The following is a 15980-nucleotide window of genomic DNA, read 5'->3' as shown; positions in this document are numbered from 1 at the left end:
GAGCGGTGATCCCAACAATGGTAGCAAATGTTAAAGCTTTTGTCAACAAAAATCGTCGAGTAACTTTGGAGGAGGTAGCCAACAAGTTTAGTATCGGTAAGGCATCGGCACACAAGATTTCACACGAACACCTAGGCATTAGCAAGGTAAGTGCCAGGTGGGTGCCTAGACAGCTGTCCGCAGATCAAAAGGCAACCAGAGCAACCAATGCAAAAGAACATTTAAGTCGTTTTAATCGTGAAGAAGATAAGTTTTTGAGATGAGATGTAGGTTCATTATTCCGAACCTGAGACAAAAGCTCAGTCAAAGCAGTGGAAACGAGCTGGTTCCCCACCTCCTAAAAAGTTTAAGCTGTCTCATTCGGCTGGCAAAGTCATGCTTGTTGCCTTTTGGGATTCATGAGGAATGATACTTACTCATTTCATGCCAAAAGGTCAAACTGTCACCGCCAAGTACTATTCTGAAGTAATTCTGAAAAATCTCAGAGAAAAGCTGAAGCAAATGCGTCCTAGGTTAGCACAGAAAAATGTCCTCCTTCTTCACGATAGCGCCCCCTCCCATACCGCCGCAGCTACAGTGGAGGTTATCAACTCTTACAAATGACAATTGTTGTCTCACCCTCCTTATAGCCCAGACCTCGCCCCCTGTGACTTTTATTTGTTTCCAGAACTAAAAAAAAACATATGCCGCCAATATTCGGGGAATATCTTGGCCAAGAATCTGTGCTGAACCAGGCACCTTAAGATTTTTTGCGGAATCTGTATACGATATCGCAATATAGATCATTTTAAAAGATATAAATAAATACTGTATACGTTAACTTATGAATTTTTTATATAATGATAAAGTCGAAAGAGTCAGTAGGCACTATATGAATATATTTTGCCCCGACCTGTTTTTATCACATTTTTAGAACTTTTAGCGCATGTGATTTTTCGGAATACAGGATTGATTTGTACGCACGGGCGTACAGGAGTACGCCTAGTTACGCCCCTGATATTTTTAATATAGTTGTATTTTTGACAAAGTTGTATTTTTGACATAAAAAACACCGCTGTCTTTAAGCTGTGTTTTGCACAGTCATAATTATTTGTTTAAGGAAACGTTGTTTTTGATTGGTCGGCTATTACCATATATCCCGTAAGGCTTATAAAAGATTTTCCAATAATTCATTATATTTCAAGCATAGCATATATTACACCTAACAATAGCAAAACGTGACACAATATTGTATGTACACGAGAATAGGTGAAGAAAGAATGCATATGTTCGTTTTATTATATTCCTGCCATCTTATGGAAACTCAATTTATGTTTTAAACCACGTGTCTAACAAATTATCGGTCAATTCAAAGCTTTGCTTTACTTTACTAATAACTTGGTTTGAAAAGAGCAAACAATGTGTTCTTATATCAGTAAATCAATCAATCATATCAGGCACTATTTATACTTTATCACTCTGGCATTTTCTCCAATCTACGGCCTTTTGTTTTAGAGAGTAGATATTATTGAATCTAGGTTGATTCAGAACTAATGTGTGATTAGAAGCCGGTCACTTGTGGAGAAAGTGGATAATAATTGTTATCAGAAACCCAGTAAGACTTATTATGAGATGGACGTACCGCCGAAATATGACAAACATGTTAAAATCGGCGTACAATCAATCAAACAAGCACAAACATGAAGTCTTATATTTGTCGTGGATTTAAAATTAATTTTTTAATGCTTCCGAGGGATCACTTTGTTTCCAGATTTTCTTTTCTAAATTTTGACTTGTACCACGTGTCTGGCCTCTCGTATGGTTTCTCATCTGTTTACCCGCCGAAATATAATCCTGTATTGTTTACGCAATGTCATTTTAAAATGACGTCTTAGTATATAAATCTAAACACACATACGCACGCGCACGCACATGACAACACAGTATGTCTCTTATTTGACCTTCAAGCCTTTGAAAATAATCACTGCTTTCATGTTTTTTATTTTTACTCAAGTTAGCATAGTCACTGTATTTTCTGTGAAATGTGCTGACTTTTATATAATTTGTATATGAAATATCAAAGATTTAGATACAATATATAAATCATTAACAAATTGTCTTCGTTTTTCAAACACTTAAAATAATTTTGGTGTACAATATAAAGCACGTGGTCGTCCGCCATATTTTTGTTGTCGTCAATTTATGTCTGAACTGTCTTTTGCACTGACTGAAAATAATGTATACGAGGGGAAGTCAGAAAATATCCGGACTTTTGACTCGTTCTATAAAACCATTCAACATTTTAAAAAAATTCTTTCTACTCTTTTTCAAAATATTCCCCACCTACGTCTACGCACTTTTACCATCTTCGTGGGAGCTTTTGTATTCCCGTTGTGAACCATGACGTAGACCTATGTTTTAGGTACTGTGTAACAGCAGTTATCAAAGCCGCCCTGGTCTTATATTTCTTTCCAGCAAGAATTTTTTTTAGTTCTGGAAACAAATAAAAGTCACAGGGGGCGAGGTCTGGGCGACAACAATTGCCATTTGTAAGATTTGATAACCTCCACTGTAGCTGCGGCGGTATGGGAGGGGGCGTTATCGTGAAGAAGGAGGACATTTTTCTGTGCTGTGTTTAGAAATATCAAAATTTCAAACAAGAAGAAATTTCAAATTATATTTCATCGCAATTTAAACATAGGTAAAAAAGTGATTCTGACTAAAAAGAGGTATTGCGACATTAAAATCGACCTTTTTCTGTTAATAAGATTGGGAAAAAAACACACAAAAAGAAACAAAAAAAACAAACAAACAAAAAAAACAAACAGAAATGTTAGTAAATATTAGATTTGTTTGTTTTTATACCTGAATATACTTATACGTGTATATCTAAAGTCAAATAAAGCATCATAAAAGGAATATACGGATACAAGAACCAGAAGATACTGGTGTTAAGCAAAGGTATAAGTAACATTACAATTTTAAATATATGCAAGTATTTTAATTCATCGAACACGTTAAGGAAAAACTTTCACACCATTGTTACTCATATCTATACGCATGTTTATAAGTACCATAAAATCTGTTAGCTGTACAACACTTATGTAAATCTTGATTATAGTCACATCAAAAAATCTAAGTTAAAAGAATAACAGTTGCTAATTGCCGATACGGAGAATGGTGCACGTTGATATAAAACAACATATCTTAACAGATCATTGAATTTTCGTATTGTTTGTATATTTGATTCAGTCCCTTTAGAAATCAAATTTTGCTCTACCTAATTATTTTACAGCGCACGTGTAAAGTGTCTATGTGATACCTATGGTGCATGTATACATTACATGGATTATGACATTAAGTAACATTAAAAATTCCAGCCTCATTATTACGTAAATTTGATGTTATTTAGGTTAAAAGCAGCTTATAGTATTACCCATGACGACATTTGGCTTTGCTATTTCTATGAAAAGATATGTGTTGATACAATTTACTACAAATTCATTACAAAAGTCGAATGCAATAATATCGTTCTATTGGGGACTGAAAGTATTTTTTTCTAGACAGAGTTGCCGTAAACATAATATGAAACTATCGGATCAAATCCTAAATATCTTCCAGAACATATACTTCATATTCATAAGAGTGATGTAAAAGTTTCATATATTCGCTCATTTGAAGTAGACATATATTCTAGACAATATGTATATCCATTGTTATGTAATATTATTGCATAAATATATATGTATATGATGTTTTCAAAAATAAAAACAACACACATGGGTTATGTGTTTCGCTTTTTTTCCGTGTGTTTAAGTATACATCTTAAAATATTTCCTTATTCTTAATTAAACACCCTTTACGTATTGATAGCTACTTCAGTCGATGCCAATGTGCGTGGATGGAAGATTTTTGTATTTACTACCACTACCCACAAACAGGCTAAATCACGCCGAGCTGCAACAGTTTCAATATACCGTTCTTGCCGACTTTTATGGTTTTCGAATTTCCCTCATTTAGTTTTTTGATTATTGACTCGCAAGTTTAAACTTTTACACGTGTTTAATGAATCAGAATCAGACCAACATTTTCGTACAAATGGTGATTTGTATAAAAGTCAAATCTAAAATAAATTGTATATCTATTACCCGAAACAAAGGTGTAATTGGTTATACGTCTCCTACCGGTTTCGCCAAATGGGACTTTAGTCCGCCAGCCCGTTTGTCCGTCCATACATACAGAAGAACACTGATGTGGCTAGAGGAACATTAGGTATATGACTGTACTTTAGTGTTGATTATTCACTCTGTAAGCATTTTACTTTCCTATGAGTGAAACAAAAACAAACAAGTTGATTTCCAAAAACAACTAATGGACTTATAACATTCTAAAAAACTTTGAAACAGAATACATCATAAACAATCGTAATGTGGAGAACCAGTTTTACATGTGAGCACTTTTGAATTGCCCTCTGTCTGTCTGTTCATCTGTCCGACAGAACTGTATCATGTGATAACATGTAATAAGTCCTGAAAACATTTTCATAAAGCTTTGCTCTGGTTTCTATGGTAACGCATACACTTAAAAAAGACAAAAATACCAATACATTTTGATTCATCCATAACTTTAAAACCACATAATTATTGTTCAATGGCAAATTCTGTTACTAGGTATTTTGTCAATGAAAACTTTTCATATCGAACAAATCTTTGTACATTCTAAACAAGGTCAAACATAATTTATATAAGTAGATTGTATCATATTTTATATCAATTTTTTTCGCATACTTTATATGCAATGATAAAAAAGTAAAAGAAAATAAAGAAAGAGGATATGTAAATAAAATCGCTTCTAGAAATATAAAAGGTAAATAAGTAGGTTATGTATTCAGCATATTATGTAACGTTGTGGCTGATAATTGTTTCCTGGTATCAAAGCCAGACATTTACCCTTTAACATATCGTCTTTGGAAAGTACACTCTTAATTGTAACCCAGACAAAGTGGTTTACATGTTTGCACTCATATAGGACAGAGGACAAATTAATTATAGTAAAATCAAAAGATTTGTATTGGTGTATATCTGTTCTGTTCTTTTGTTTATTTCTCCTTTAATGATGATGATAATTAAACATTTTATTTTATTTTATCTGGAGGCCTAGACGGACGGTATATAGCACTAACAACAGCTGTCCAAGAACTGTCGCAATTAAATTGAGCTTGAATCAGTTGCAATTTAGACGGGTTTTGCATATTTGAGGGAGCTCTATTTGATTTTTTATTGGGTATACGTTTTTGCAACTGTGTCCAAGACAGTAAGTTTACAGGATTGTACTTACCAGGGTAAATGTAATCTCATTTAATCTCACAGTAGACGTATTTCTAAAAAATGATTATCCATTTTTTTACGTCCGTCGGTGTTGACCATTCTAGTTCCAGATTCTGAAAAAAGTTCTTACCGCTGGCTGTTCTTAGACAATCGAAATATTTATTTTATAAAATGTATATTTTGATATAATACTGCCGTGTAAAAATTATGTTCCAAATTTAACAATACATATTACAGTAAGGTATCGGAAATAAAGTTTAGCAGTCAAAGGAGAGAAGTTTCCGAAGATTGCATTGTCGTCAATAACACAATATTAAGTTTAATGAGTTATGTACAATCTTTTTACTCAAAAAAAATTTTAAAACTGATAATTAGACGCACGACACATTAACAAATACTTGTAAAAAATAAAAAATCAATGATACCTTTTCAACTAACACCAGTGTTTCGTTGCAATCTCATTTTCATGATTTAGACACATGCAAACAGTTCCATTATAAGGTTTCTTGTGAAAATCTTTACGCTTATTCAGCTTATTGAATTTTGTTACGTAAAATGTAATGTTTTCATTTGACATGGCAAACATGAGAAATCACAATTCCCATTCTTCATGTTTATCCGTCCAATGACATGCATAACGGTTTTGTTCATTTTATCTAAACTTTTCTAAATCTTTATATTTCAGTTTTATACTGGTGGTGGCGGACATAAAGTTCTGATTCAAAATTATTAATTTTATGAACAGTTGCTTTAAAACAAGAGCTGTGCGTGCCATGGTAAAATATGTCTACGAAGACAGTCAAGCAAATGTCTGAATTATTTGACTTGCACATTTAATGAAAGTAAACGGTAGTGAAACATTTGACTGATGCACAAGAAGTAGATTTTGGTTGACTGTAATATTTTCTTTGCTTCCAGAGCAAACTAGCTATCATATAAACGTACAGTTGTTTATATGGCACAAATATGCCTACATTCGAAAGAAAAAACATACCAGAATCATTTTTGAAAATAACTTTCCTTTTATATTGTATCAACAATATTGAAACAGTACTAAATAGAAAACAAAAACCTTGATATTCGTCTTATACACATTTCATGTTTTCCCTGAATATAATATTTTGCTGACAGATTGGGTAATAACAACTGACATATTTCCGGAGAACCTGATATTTTCAAAGAATTTAACAATAATGACAAATTTGCCAAGAAACCCGGAAAACATTTCATTGGGGATATTCCTTTGGTGAAGAAGGTCATTTTATTAGTTGCTTTCATGCAAATTGGAAACATTTAAAGTATCAAATTATCATAATTCGTTTAAATTATAAAAAAAAAACATGATAGAAAAAGGAGGAAGGAATATTTGAAACTGTCAATTAGATGGGCACAAGATGCCTTCATGTTATTGGTGTTTTCTGGTACGGCTTCTTTTTTATATTAACTTTACGAAATTTTGTCAAATGCCCGATTTTTCGGAGCCCACTTTAACTTACCCATTGTTCTTATTTCATTTTCAGTAAGCGTGTGCCATATCAATCAGAAAAATGGATTCTTCATTTTCTGCATTATAAGGCAAAAAATGTAACCATCGTGATTCAGAGATTTCTGACGACGATGGAGCATGAAAGGGATCAACTGTATCAGTAATAAGTAGCTATTTCATGCAATTATGCTGGAAACAGTCTTCAAGAATGTATGACATAATAATCATTACCATGAAATGTTTGACAAATTATTACATGATGATTTCTATTAACAATAAGATAAATATATTTATTGATTAGAGTATGTTGAAAACATTGTATTTACATAATAGAAAATGGTTTGCATTTCATGACTGATAAAAGACTTGAAATTGTTATTTATAGCTTCTGTCATTGCATCTTCTCAATGTTAAACATGTACGTATTAAAAATAATTATCATTGAAGCTAAAATTTGTTATATAATCTTACCTCAGTTAAATAATTCAATTTTATATATCTGAAAATATTTAAGCCGAAGAATCTAAATGTTAACTTATATCTATTGTTTTCAAAATCAGGGGTCAATATACCCCACCCAATTTCCACACAGATTTCAAAAGAAGAAAGTTAAATAAATAAATAAATAAAACATAAACAAAACTGTTATATTACATTTGACATTAATTGCATAGCAGAAAAGTAAATTAAAAGTTGGAAATGAAAAAATGTTATTGTTTTATGAAACTCTTTATTTTTTTCAAAATCGGTTTAATTTACCCCATCCACTTTTCGTATGAAACTTATTTTCACAGCAAAAATTTTAATCTTAGAACAATTGTGCCAGTATCAAACAACTTATTCTATCCAAAACTACACAAAATGATAAAATTTGCACCTAAAAACACTTTCTAAAAACACAAAACATCATTAATTTTAGCATATTTCTGTTGGTTTTAGGCACATTTCCTCCTAGAAAAATACATATTTATTTTAAAAGCATTAAATTCATGCAAAATAATATACAAACTATCATTTGCAGTAATAAAACAATATTAGATGTCAAAATATACGCTCAGAAATATATTTTTTATTATACAGGGTGATTTCTTAAAATTTGGCGGCCATCTTGGCGGCCATCTTGGATTTCCAGTAATTGTAAAAGAGGACTTTTAAAGAAATGTATTTTTGGAATCTGTACACATTTTGCTTTCAAATGAGACTTATTTTACTTTTGGACACACATTTTAAATAAATGACCCCTATCTCTAGTACTATCATGAAAATGATAATACTAAAAAGAAAATTTATTTATTGATATTTCTTTATAGTAATCATGGTGGAGTGCATAACTCCCATTCACTGTATATGAAAATTGCTTTACATTTATAAGTGGTGATTAATATCCAATCATATTATATAATTTCTGTAATTTGTATATGTATTAAATCGAAGAATATTCAACTGATAGTCATAACATACTATCAAATTAAAATGAATAACTTAAACGTCAATGTACCAGCTTAAAGACCCATTAAGCAAGATAATTGTTTTATTTCTCCCAATCTTTAATTTTCGGTGTCGTGTTACAGTCTCTAAAATGCTACTTATTGGCAATAAAGCTGAAAAATCCATTTCTTTTTTACATAATTACATTAACTGCTGTTTTAGTGTTTTATATTAAATTAAAATACATATATGATTTCATTTTGATACATAAATGACAAAATATTGCTCATTCACCATTCAAAGCTACTTTTACATTTACAACTCATATGCTCTCAACTTATATTGAAAACAGTTTGTAAACAGGTATTGCACTCTGTAAAGGAAGTTAAGAAAGAAATGAATGTTTTCATTTCTGAGGCTAAAATTAATGTGCTTAAACAGAAATTAATACATATTGGCTAAACTGACTACAGACTATAAGGATACTATAGGGATAAAGGAATATTAATAACCATATATTCATTTACATATTGCATAACAGGGCATTGCAATTCTAGATTTAATTACCCAATGACATACGTATAATTAGAATAAAATGGGAACATATAAATATATTATGATAGTATTTCAAATGGAACTACCTATACATGTCAAAGTCTTTCCGAGTGCATGTATATAACACTTTAATAACAAGAAATGTACAAAATTGCACTCATTGTGTTGCAATCTCGAGATTTGATACCGAAAAGCAAGTAATGCCGCTTTAAAGTTTAGCGTCATTTAATGTAAATGATTCAGTCTAGTATACCAGTCAGACCACTGATCTATTTAACATTTGCAGACGACAAATATATTTGAACGACCAATCCCTAGTTTTTCTTAATATTTTCCAGAGTATTACAAAGTTGTCTGGCGCAAAGTTCGCCCACTCAGAAACAGATACATGTCTTTGGGATCAATATTTCTCACAGAGCAGACGCAAAATTTGATTTCTTAGATCAGTAGCGTGGCAAAGATATATTCTCTGACGAAATTGGAAGAAATCAATACCGTTAGTGCGATCATTAAAACACATGCAAGCAAAGACGTCTTGTAAGTAAAAGTGCAATAGTGATAAATTTGGAGGTTTCCATATAATGGCGATAAGGTTGCAAAAGAAATCCAAAAACGAGATATACATTTCCTTATTTAGTGCTTATAAACCAAATATGTTTTAAAAGTAACTTAAAAGTAGCTGATATTAAATAATAATGCCACAATAATTATGATAAGAGAGCACAATTTGATTTTCTTTGTGGTGAGGATGTAATACCAGACTTTGAGGTAAAAAATGTTTTAGTGATATCAGTCTCTAGTATAAGGATGTCACACTGGTCAATGTACATTCTATTCTGTGCTGGATTCTGACCAATCAAATACCTGAGATTTAAGTTTGAGCTGAGCACATTTTTTTGATATATGCTTTGGCCCTTGATCATTTGTTTACTCTTATTTTACATTTACTGTATAGTAAAAGTTAAAACACATTCTTAAAGAATATTTCCTTGCATGTTAATTTGTGTACTTTTAATTATTTGTTTAAATGATGAAAACTATAGACAATAGCCATATTTCTTTTTAAAAGCTGTTTCATAATAAGGCATTACATCACAGCCACACTAGTACACCACTGAACAGAAGATATTATGCGTGTAACCGGAGCATAGTCTGCATTTCTTTTTTCGTACAATATAAAGACTTAGTGATAAAGTTCATGATTGACAGAGGAAGTTCAAATACATTTTACAATAGCGTCGGTTTTATATATCAAATATTATTTTCGTCATGAACAAAAGCGATTTAAAGATATCAAGAACTTAGAATCGGAAACTATCATTAATATTATTATTCTTGCACTTTTTGACTTATGAAATAGATTGTTAAACGGTTTCTGAACATGACAAGCTTTTTTACAAGAGTGTTTAATAATTCAGTACATTACTGATATATTGTTATTTAGACCAGACAAGTTTACATGTAAACAAATATTGCAAAACAACCAATCCCAAATTTGTCTCAAAATATCTATAGTGTAATTAAATCTGTCTGGCCCAGCGTTCAGCTTTTTGGAAAACTGTCTGTCTTATAAATATATATAAGTCTCGGCAAGAGCGGACAATTTTATTTTCTTTGTAGTAGTTTCATTTTACTTCTAATATTTCGTAAAATGTTTGGTAGATGTACGTGTTACGATTATAGAAATATATGAGACGAATCTCCTAATTGCTATGAAAAAAAAATGTATTGATTATATATTTCATTTATCTAAGTATTTCATTTTGTGTACAAGTTTCTGCAAATTGGGGTTTTCTTATAAACCACCTGTATTGTTGTCATGCTGATAATGTAATTTAGATTTATTTAACAACAACATACACGTTACATTACACCTTTGATATTTCCATATAAAATGCAGATACATTTTATACTATTTTTCTAGTTAACATAAATGTATTGTAAGCTATATTGGTTTATGGGATAGGATACACGGGACAATACAGTATTATAAGATCTATTAAACCCTAGACTTGTCCCGTTATCAGTTTATATAACAAATAAAATTTTATCAATTGAAAGAATGAAAAACAACAACAATGTTTTTTTATTTTTTAAAAATAACAATCGCTCAAAATGTAATAAATGCAAATAACTAATAATAAGAATCGAAGAGTGACTGATCGATACTTTAAATATCGAATCGATTGATTGGTATCCACACTTGATTAGTAAACATATACCCAGGTAAGCAGGCTTGGTACTCATGGGGATAATTCTTTAACGCTTACTATATTTTTTTTCGTTGACGATATATACAGGAAAATGATAATAAGTGTGCCAGCAAATCATATTTCGAGAAATTTATATGCATTATTACAGGTTTCCATATCTGGTATAACCACAGTGCATCAAATATAATTTACATAAGAAGCGTCATTCTACTGGTTAATTAAGGTGATTGTTCCTTTTCGTTTCGAGCGACATTTAGAATTTAATTTAGATAGTATTATTAAATATTATTATCACGATCTGACAGTAAATCGTGTCTACTTAAAAGTAAAGTCAAATTTAATATATCATAAAAACAAATCATGTAATAATGAAACTATTAATTTAATCCCGGATTAAAAAGAAATAATTGTTAGTCAAATAGAGAAGCAAATATAGGGTTTTTTATAGAGAAAATCAAAGTGAAGACATATTAAACTTTTTTTTATAACAGATATACAGCGTTACGACCATTTCTTTTATAATTATGACTTTCCAGATTTAAGTTCAATATAATAGGAGAGCAAATAACTTAAAACGTGCTTGGAAAAAAAACATAACCGTCACGTTGTATAGAGCTTGAATTTCTTTCAAGTACAAAAATACTTATATCTATTAATCGTCTTAAACAATATATCAAAATATCACATTTATATACGTTAAGTCACAAATGTCAAGCTTAAATGTGGAAGTGTTAAACCTAAAAAATATGTATTCTTTTTCAGGTGTCATTATGCCCATATTCTGGCAGTCAGGTATTTTCAAGTTGGTCACGCGGATAATTAATTTTTTTATTCATAGTAAGAAATATAAATGGAATGTAGAAATATGGCAAAATGTCAAGTGGTCAAGTCTTTTACCTGTTTTCTGACCGTTACACTTAGGCATAGGAAAGGCATAATGTTATTAATCGTGCCTCTATTTATACAGCATGTAAATTTAGGGAACTTATCAGTTTTGCAAATCATTCCTTTATATTTAAAATAAATTTTATAGATCACATATCAATATGATAATTTGGTGGCATGTAGGAATGATCGATTATCAATCGGGCATTTTAACGCTTTGAACTGTTACTTAAAATGAAAATGAAAATAAAAATACTGCTTAAGTCTCATGGAATATATGAGGGATGGGACAAACAAATGCTATGTATTACACAATTTTGTAATCTTCAAACCTGCAGTGCAGTGAGGGGAAAAATCGCTTTTGATTACCATAAAAGAAGGTTGGGGACAGGTATTTGATCATTTGCAAGCTTTGTGTCAGGCCAGATTGGAATTGAAAGTTTTAAAATTATACTTTCAAGTACAAAATATACAAATGATTTGTTAAGACTTCGAGGGTATTCAGAATATGGTGCATTCGAGTAAAGTTTCGTTCAGTTTGATTGTTCTTTTCTGAGCAGCATGGTGTTACCATCTTAAATCAAACGATTTATAACATTACTAACAATGCAGTGCTGACTTGTTTACGTAAGTCCGTACTTTTAAAATTACATTTATCCACGATTCCTTACGTGACCTTTCCTGGGAATTAACCAAGATTTATCAGTGATCCTTTTGTTATCAGGCGTAGGTTGTTTAACGTCATTATAATATACAAAATAAGAAAATATTGCAGGATAATCTAATAACATATTTTATTCTGCATAATTTCTTGTCAACGTTATTTCATTTACAGAACTAGCAGAACTTGTGGTTAATAAAACATGTTTTACGTGTAGGATCATTCGAACTTTAATCTATTTCTGAAAATTACTAATATATTGTTACTAGAATTATACATTCAATGATAACTTTCACACATTACATTATGCCCCGGTCACATATTCACGGATAATGCCACGGAACAGCTACGGTCTAATTGTTCACGGATTACTACGGAAATGTGAAATTCCGTAGTCCGCTACGGTTCCAGTACGGAAACAAAACGGTATGAGTACGGAGTCCGACGGATTTTCCACCAAAAGCCCCCGGAGAGACACGGATTGTTACGGAGCGACACGGTTTGATACGGAGCGACACGAATCAGGACGGACTCACTACGGATACACTACGGTCTGCTACGGTATAAGCACTGGTTAGTACGAATAAGTACGGGCTCATACGGAGAAGAACGTATTGATACGGAGAAGAACGAATTGCCACGGATCTATACAGACCTAATACATCCGTCCACAACCTGTGGCTTGCTCATTTTCAAAATGCCTCAAAGAAAAGAACATATAGAAAACGAATTGCAGCGTTCAATGATTTTGGCGGAGAGAATTCAGCCTAATCGCGTCCGAACCCCGAGACACATCAGGTCCGATTAAAGTGAATTTCTTGAAGGACGCTGGATCCTCAACAAGTTCGGCCATGAGAGCCTCATACTAAACATGAAGCGGTCTTCGTAAAGGCCCATCTCTAGTCCACCATCTCGTCTGTCTTCTCTTACCTGATTAGATATGGACTTGTAGTCATTAATGAAAAATGTTGATCAATACTGCTTCTCTTTTAATTTTAAGATTTTTTGTTCATCTTACAATTACATTAATTAGTGTGATGTTTATGTTTTAAAAATATGTAAAAAGCTTGTTAATTAATCATATTATCACTCACGGGCCAGTGTCCGAGGGTTATGAGACACTTCGTTTTATGTACATATTTACTCCAATTTCACAATCCAATGTTTGTAAAATATGTAACATTAAATATAATTCTATTACTTATATAAAATTTACTTCTATACATGTCACCAAGTAGCTCGACCACTGCCTCCGCATTCTGAGCCATTTCAATATAAAGTTGCAGCCAGTAAATGGAAATTATCATTTATTAAATGTTTCCGCAAATATATATGTCTGTTTTTAACAAGAAGGTAGTATTTATACCCTTGAAAAAGTACATGATACTTAATTCATCCGTACTAAACAGTGGTGGGCCGTACCATTCCGTACCGTTTCGTGTTGCCACGCAATAAACCGTATAAGACCGTGCTAATCCTTGCCTTTCCGTAGTACAACGTATTACGATCGTGGCTTTCCGTGGAATTAATCCGTAGCTCTTCCGTGGGCGTATTCCGTGAAAATGTGACCGGGGTATTACTTTCTGTCCAAGAGCATTCTGTCTATCAACAAAATAAATATAAGCATACACAAAATAAGCAAGTTTTACCTAGGTAATTTTACCCGAAATGTCTGCATATGGTTTCATGTGAATATCTAAAATTCATTTTTATCAATGTTTATTAACGAAACAAAACACATTACAGTGTTGTGATCTAAGTACATGAATATTTGTTAACCGGGTCAGACAAAAATTTTTACGAATACCAGGAAAATGTATCTGAACAACTCATCCCTGTCTCTAAGATGTGTAGAATAACAATCAAAACTGTCTGGCACAGCATTCAGGAACTAATGCGTCCAATCATTAGTTAGTAATAGTATTTCACCATTTATAAAATATGACTTGTGAAGATTCGTTAGCAGACCCCGAACAGATAAACCATCCGGTGTAATGATAGCTTGTTGTAAATAGAAACATATTGAATCTAACAAGACATTTGGATAACCTTTGCTTCATTAGAAACAAAGTCGTATACTACAGTATTTCTGTACTTTTATCAATAGGGAAAGGTGTCCTTCAGTAAAGAGCACGAGCACATCTTTGGTTTAAACATATTTTATTTGGAACATTTTGTACAGACAAAATTATTATACAATATTGAATAACATAAAACAATGCTGAAAAAGGATCAGATCCGAATGCATAAAATGCTTGTAAATGCCTTTTCCTAACATAGAATTAATTAATATAAACAAGACGGGTTTTGAAAATGTTTGAAATATTGAATAAGAAGAGAAAATAATTATTAATACTAGTAGATTAATGAAACATGAAAAAGTAAAAAGATAAAATAACGACCTAAAGTACATCTTTGATATACAACTTGATAACTTGGATAAACTTTGATAAAAGAAATATCAAATTCTTCAAAAGGTAAATACAATCTGAATTATCAAAACAAATAAGCCTCAATGAATTCATTTTCGTATGTGATCTGATCTGTAAATGCATGCTGTGTTTAGAAATATCACATTTCAAACAAGAACAAATTTCAAATTATATATAATCGCAATTTAAGCACACGTAAAAAAGTCATACTGACTGAAAAGAGGTATTGCGACATAAACATCCGCTGTTGATAAGATTGACAGAAAAAATGTTAGTAAATATTTGATTAGTTTTTTCTTCTTATACCTGAGTATTTAAAGTCAAATAAAGCATCATAGAAGGAATAGGTAAATACGAATACAAGAACCAGAAGATACTGGTGTTAAACACAGGTATAATTAACATTACAATTTTAAATATATGCAAATATTTTAATTCATCGTATTAAAGAGTACAAAGATTTAACACGTTAAGGAAAAACTTTTACACCACCGTTAGTCATATCTATACGTATGTTTATAAGTACCATAAAATCTGTCAGCTGTACAACACTAACGTCAATCTTGATTATAGTCACATTAAAAAATCAAAGTTAAAAGAATAACAGTTGCTACTTACCGATACAACATTTCTTAACAGATCAGTGAATTTTTCGTATTGTTTGTATATTTGATTCATACCCTTTAGAAATAAAATTTTGCTCTACCTTATAATTTTACAGCGCACGTGTAAAGTGTCTATGTGATACCTACGTTGCATGTACACATTACATGAATTATGACATTAAGTAACATTAGAAATTCCAGCCTCATTATTACGTTAATTTGTTGTTATTTAGGTTAAAAACAGCTCATAGTATTACCCATGACGACATTTTCTATGAAGAGATATGTGTTGATACAATTTACTTCAAATTCATTACAAAGTAGGTCGAATGCAATAATATCGTTCTATTGGGGACTGAAAGTACTTTTTTCTAGACAGAGTTGCCGTAAACATAATATGAATCTATTG

This window comes from Ruditapes philippinarum, unplaced genomic scaffold (assembly GCF_026571515.1).
Source record: "Ruditapes philippinarum isolate M1 unplaced genomic scaffold, ASM2657151v2 ctg3085_1_1_1_1, whole genome shotgun sequence".
NCBI classification, from domain to species: domain Eukaryota; kingdom Metazoa; phylum Mollusca; class Bivalvia; order Venerida; family Veneridae; genus Ruditapes; species Ruditapes philippinarum.
This window is presented reverse-complemented; position numbering follows the sequence as displayed.